Source organism: Dromaius novaehollandiae, chromosome 12, assembly GCF_036370855.1.
Source record: "Dromaius novaehollandiae isolate bDroNov1 chromosome 12, bDroNov1.hap1, whole genome shotgun sequence".
NCBI classification, from domain to species: Eukaryota; Metazoa; Chordata; class Aves; order Casuariiformes; family Dromaiidae; genus Dromaius; species Dromaius novaehollandiae.
Window position 1 is genome coordinate 11,020,800 of NC_088109.1, and position 6,000 is coordinate 11,026,799.

At 37.3% G+C, this 6,000-nt stretch overlaps 1 long non-coding RNA gene across 1 annotated transcript in view; it reads left to right on the top strand.

Annotated features, from left to right (window-relative positions):
* LOC112981010 (uncharacterized) overlaps positions 1 to 5,760 on the top strand; it is a 28,415-nt gene extending 22,655 nt beyond the window's left edge. Inside the window, exon 5 of the long non-coding RNA XR_010391252.1 lies at positions 5,739 to 5,760. This is a non-coding gene — a long non-coding RNA (uncharacterized LOC112981010). The remainder of the gene's footprint in view (positions 1 to 5,738) is intronic.
* Positions 5,761 to 6,000: the final 240 nt, after the last annotated feature.

Below are 6,000 nucleotides of genomic sequence, written 5' to 3' on the forward strand. Positions count from 1 at the left end.
CTAGCTGTGATCATAAAGATGTGATAGTTATAATCAATGTGAAGACAACAAGCTTTCAGAAATGCCAAGCACACACAAAAAAATGCAGATAAATGGGTAGCAGTGGCAATTAATGTATTGCCTGGCATAAAGATAGAAATAAGAAAATGTCAGTTTAGAAAATATATTTTACTTATTTGATAGATACCTCATGACAGTCACCTAGAAAAATCAGTTGCTTGGTTCTTGCCCATATGTAGACTATTGATACAAACATATGCTCTGCACTGTGATTATAATAAACAAAAACCTAAATATTATTATCATGAAGCGATTGACTGTGAAGGGCCTGAAGATGCTGTCAGACATTCTCATGTGTTGTCTGTGTTGTAATTGTTTCCAGTGGTCAGCAAAAAATGAAACAGAACCATAAGGTTTTAAAGATTAGGCTTAATGTCTCCCACATAGTCTAATACATGGTATTGCCCTTTACTGGAACTCTGTATGTACTGAAAGAGAATGATGAAGCAGAAGAATGGGCATTACGCCATTGCATCACATGAAAGGGACGTTGGTGGATATTTGCCATGGGAATACTTGACTGCTAAGCACTTGATCTACTGTCTGTTAGCTCATGGGAATGGAACTAGAGAACTTGGGAAACCTCAAATAAATTCCCATTGTATATATAATATAATCTGAAACAGAATCTCCTCGGGAACAATTGCTAATGATACTGGAAGTCATCCTTATTTAGTAGAAGAAGAGACAATTTTCTATGATACATTTCAGTACAGATTTTTATGCTGAAAAGTTTTCCTCAGTATTTAAAAGATGGGATGACTGTCATCAGCAAAAATCTCCATTTTAGTCATCAGCCTCCCAGGGCCCTACAAAGAACATTTTTCAAAAAGCCTGTTTCTGCCACCTTGCAATGACATAAGGAGGCTTTAAAATTACCTAGATGATACAGTGTTGTTTCAGAGGAACTCTGGAATTAGTTCATCTTTGTACCCTATCCACCATAGTCATGGTTACTGTTATGAACCAGATGAGCTGAACATTTACCTTAGATTTTTCTTCTAATTTATGAAATAAATATGAAATAGGCAAAGTTATTTTCATATATCAATGTTTTCATTGGCATCTAAAACAATCATATGGGTTTGTCACTGTGTCTTCAGAGATGAAACTATGTTTTAAGTTCTTCCTTAGCCCAAAACAGCTAAGCTTGTTTTATCAGTCATCTGCAGATACCTAACATTAAATAAGTCAGGTATTTCTAGCTGGCTTCCCTAAAGATGTTTTATTCAGTATTTAATAGAAACAATCAACTCATTGAAATCAGAATATACAGCTAACATATTAATAAGCCCAGGAGAGAATAACTGAAGTCAACCATCTAAAGAGTTACTCTCTTAGTTACTAAACCCCAAAGAATGAACTACCACAGACTAATGAATGGCGTATCAAATATACCTAGTTTATAAAGTGTGTATAAATACTGAAATAGTGTGGCAGTAGAGTTGGGAACATTAAACTTAATGAACTCTTTGAATACATACTTCTAGAAAGTAATTTACTAGTGTCAATGTGTTAACAGTTGATAACTTTTTTCTCCCTGTTGTAGATTTGTTGTTTCAAGTCTTCTTCTCTCACCCCTGAGACCACGTTTCTGTATCCAACTCACCATAATGTCTCCATTCAAATCTTATCTCAAAACATCTTTCTTGTCTACTTCTTTTACTCCTTTCACAAGACGTAGCCAGACTATAATGCGCCTCAGCTGCCATTAACTCTATTCCACCAAAAAATCCACCCAGATTTGACCCAGGGAACAAGATATACCCCACAGTATATAAAAACCTTAATATTAAGTTGCCAGAAGGGTATCTGGCGAACTCCGAATTAAATGTCTTTTTAGCTGAGCCTAGCTACTCTGTTACTCTGTAACCTTCCCATGGCCCATTATATGTATGGGTTTTAGGTTTTTTTGTTTTTTTACTCAGAATGTGCTGGAAAGACAAGTCTTTCCACAGTAACTCCAAAGTGCAGGTATGAAACTCAGTTTTTCTATTTAAATTATGCTCATTTTTTCCCCACTTCTTGTCTACTTTCTTCTCCCTCTCTCTCTCATTTTCTGTCCTTATTTCTGAATGAATTTAAACTAAATTAAATTAAATTCTTTAGATAAGGGGTGAGGGGAAAGACACACACATGTATGTCTGCTCAGTTGTTTTTTTTTTAACTCTCACAACTCTAGTAAAAATACTATATACCTAGATATTGCAAACCAACATTATTTTTGCTGTAAAAATACCATGTGCATGTTCTTAGACATGAGTCCTCTGTGCAAGATCTTTTCACACATTCAAAAACAGCTGACATTTCATCACTTTCATTCAGGGATAAATTAAAGAATTGTGGACGAGAAGTCCAGTGCTGCTGTTGTCTATTTGTCTAGTTACATATGCTGCTTCACCAGCATGAGGGTTATGGATGTTGATATTAATTACGAAAGTCATTTTCTTATATATTGCCTACTGCCATGGCTGTTAGTGCAGAATTTTAAATTATTTCAGTGTGCCTTGTCAGTTGTCACAAACTCCTTACAAAATGAAAAGAAAAAAAAAACCTCCTGGACCATGGTCCTGCTAAACTTAATACAAGTACAAATCTAATCATGCTATTTGCAAGTAAGGGAGGGTCTAAAGCAAACAAGAGCCTAGGTTAAACATGCTTGAATAATGCAGCAACAGTGTCAGTGAAACACAATATGAGAAAGCAATATAAAAAGCTGAGCAAATAAAAAATCAAAGATAATGTGTTATATCCTGTATTATGTACATAACACCTTAGTACACAGTAATATGACTTGCCCAGGGCATGATCTGCTTTGCCTCTGGGGGGAACAAAGGGGGAAAACTGGGCATCACAGAGAAGAATTAGGAGAAGGGACTGAGTAGAGATGTTCAGAGGTAATGTACAGGCATAGGTGAATATGCTTCTGTGTATGTATGCCTACAGATACAGGTCTACTACTGCTAAAACCCTGTAATCTGATGCAAACTGTTCCATATATTCAAAAGCTACATTAGTAAAAAGATCTTTTCAGAAGCAGACAGATGTGGTATCTATGCCCAAAAAAATGACATTGCTAAGGGATTAACTGTTTAAGTGGTCAAATTAAATGAGACAGAAATAGTTAATTTTCCGTGGCATGCAGCTCCTCCGCATGAGGCATTTTTTATCGAACCGTTGCCAATAGCTCACTGCTACTGTGACGAGGAGACAGTAACAGTAGGAACTGGGACATTTTCCAGTCTCTCACCCCTGACCTTATACCTTGTACACTTATCTGTGCTAGGGCAGGATCTCATAATTTCCCTATGCCTAATTCTGGGCCATAGCAGTGCACTTTCCTGCTGTAGCTATTCTGTAGTGCACTGTCCTGGCACTTGGGGTAGGCAGGTTTATTCTGACAGAACCACACTTTTGCTCTGTAATATGGGTGAAATAAACTCTGCTGGTGAATATATACTTTTGTCATGACTATGCCCACAGTAGGGAACACAACACTCTTTGACTGATACTGTAGTTTCTTGGAGAAGCCTGGCCTAAGTCCAGGATTCAGGACCTACAACCTAATTAATATTCTTATTAGCAGGCTTATTTAGACTAGGGCCCTGACTTGATACTTGCTTCAAGACACTAGTGATGTGCATACAAGAGAAAATGTAGTTGCATGCAGAGGTACTCCAGCTAGCTGAGGAACTGTATTAGCACAGCCCTTTTCCTGGGCAAACATAATCTGTACCTAAATGGCTGCTGTGTGACCAGGAGCAAGAGCTATTCCAATACAGTTATGGTGCTTCTGGCACTCAGATTTACTCTTTGAGGGAAAGCTCAGCTATAAAGCTAAGAATGGCATTCTGCCTTAAAAACTAACAGGTCCCTTCAGTAGATGAGTACTAGCCGGTGTGAGGGCACATCAGATGTTTTCTTCTTCTTTCTTCCTCCACCATCCAATAGAGAAAATCCAGTCTGTAAATACCTATTCAGTTGGTTGCTTTAATCTCAAGCTCCATTGCAGACTGAAATGTGCTTTAGTCCTGAGCTAGAAGTATCACTTTACAGTAGAAAAAGAAGGGAAACAGCTCTCACAGTCAGCCTAGTCCTTCTAAAGGCTCCTGTCCCTGGTCCCATCTGCACATACAGCTAGGTATTCACATGTGCAAACACAGGACTTGCATGCAGTCTGGTGAGCTACAGCACATGCAGCAGTTGCAGAGTCTAAAATGGTCCAGAGGCTGCCCCAGGTGTCAGATGAGCAAAGTACTAATACTGGAAATTGCTGAAAAATACTGAATACAATATATCATTGATTCTGTATTATTTGTGTTACACTTTTCATTCATAGTGTCATGTCTGAATATGACTATAGCTTTGATCAGAGAGGGACCTGGCAATGTACACTTCTAACTACTATTTGCATCTTTCTTTACATGAACAGTTTTAGAATAGGCAGTTTATCTTGGTTGCAGGTTGCCTGTTTGCCACATGTTATCCTTATATATACAGACATATGTACATGCCCATTAATAAGTTAATTTAGCACAAGAATTCAATGGTGAGACAGAAGACCCCAGGAGAAAAGTTCTTTCCTGTTGAGATAAAGCAGCAACTCTGTTAGCTTAAGCCAGAAGAGACTTTTTTTAAGTTACTCAGAATTGCTTAGACCAAGATTTTCTGAACATCTATGCATTTGAAAAAGACTAAACTATTTGAAAGGAGCTATTAGCATGCATGCTTTAACTTCACTTCTTTTTCATGTTTGGTTCTTAAGGAAAAAATACCAGATTTTGATATGAACATCTGTTTCATGTTTTTCTAAATGTGAGCTTAGTATGAAAATTAACCCCTGCATTTTCGGTTTCAGCAGACTTCTAGCTCTTCAGCATGCATTAGGGAGCTTTGTCTTCCCAGTATTGCTAGACACTCCACTCAGTCTAAGTATGCTTTGTCCTCTGGAAAAAACTAGCCCACACTGTATGCATTCAAATATTTAATGAAGATATTTTTAACATAGTTGTCATTATCAATTGTCACTTTTTTTTCCTTAGGCACTCCAATACCAGTAATTCTGTTTTTAACCTCATGCAAACTCATGCAACTTGTATCCCAAGAAAATCTAGGGAAATAATAGTCATATTTGTTCTTCCCAGAAATGTGTTTTAGTTACCAACAGGCAAGCAGATGTTTAGCAATGCTGAAACCACCCTAAAGTGCACAGATCTGAGCTTGATTTAGTGGAGAGGTTTCTTTCTTCCTCATCAGAGGACCATTAGATGCTAACTTTTTTTTAACTTAACTGTTTAACTTTGCCTTTTTTAATTAACCAGAATGGAAGCAATTTTGTTTTCTGACAATTTATGATGCATTGGCTAAAGGCAGTGACAATTAGCAAATCTTCCAAAATGTGGAATTTCCTTTCAGTGTGGATAAGGACCCAAAATGCCAGAGGATTTTCTGAGTTACCCAAACTCATGAGCCAACATAGTCAGACCTTTTGACAATTCCTGCTTCAGGCTGGCTCAGCAATACCACAAAAGCGACGTTTCTTTTGGACAGCTTGGCAACTCCTGTTCATAGTTAAAAGGGAAATATACAATGGGGGAAGAACAAAACTAAATAAAAAAAAAATTACATTTTAAACTCTTCAGAATATTTGACCTTGACCTAGGTGAATTTCATTTCAGATGCCATTCATCGCTCACCAGTTTGGCCATCTGTGATCCAAATGAGGTTCTGTATCAGCCTATGGAAACAGTAGGTGTTTTATTGTATTACTATATGAAGAAACCATTCTTTCACCACAGTGAGAAAGATTTGCACACATTTGCACTGAGAACTGAGGAACTCCAGCAGTAACATCTTTCAAAGCCAACAAAACATCTTTGTTACCTTTTCTTTCAAATGTATAGATGATGTATGGTTAGTTTTTAATACCTGTTCACATTT